The following is a 287-nucleotide window of genomic DNA, read 5'->3' as shown; positions in this document are numbered from 1 at the left end:
TTTTGTTTATTTGAAAGCTTAAGTCTCACACATATAATGGTACTGTCTTTTCTCTTCACGTCTCACATAATCTCTCCTGTCTGCATCAAACAGGTTGGTAATGATGTGGATGAGCACCGCAGAACTGAATGTGCCAGCCATGTCCCTGCCATCAAGACCTTCTTCAAGGTAAAAAAAATTACTAGCCGTTCGTGTCTCATCTGCTTTCACATAACAGAGTTCCTGAACAAAATGTATTTAAACACAGCACTATAATCAGCAGGTTACTGTACTTGTTTGCATGATTG

The 287-nt window shown here is 39.4% G+C and overlaps 1 long non-coding RNA gene across 1 annotated transcript in view; it reads left to right on the top strand.

Moving 5' to 3' along the window:
• The window catches only part of LOC107578287 (uncharacterized), a 3,350-nt gene extending 3,180 nt beyond the window's left edge, over nucleotides 1–170 (top strand). The window contains exon 3 of the long non-coding RNA XR_001608331.1: nucleotides 94–170. This is a non-coding gene — a long non-coding RNA (uncharacterized lncRNA). The remainder of the gene's footprint in view (nucleotides 1–93) is intronic.
• The last annotated feature ends 117 nt before the right edge of the window (nucleotides 171–287 follow it).

The sequence above is a fragment of the Sinocyclocheilus grahami genome, unplaced genomic scaffold (assembly GCF_001515645.1).
Source record: "Sinocyclocheilus grahami isolate Dianchi unplaced genomic scaffold, SAMN03320097.WGS_v1.1 scaffold9575.1, whole genome shotgun sequence".
Lineage (NCBI taxonomy): Eukaryota > Metazoa > Chordata > Actinopteri > Cypriniformes > Cyprinidae > Sinocyclocheilus > Sinocyclocheilus grahami.
This window is presented reverse-complemented; position numbering and strand designations above follow the sequence as displayed.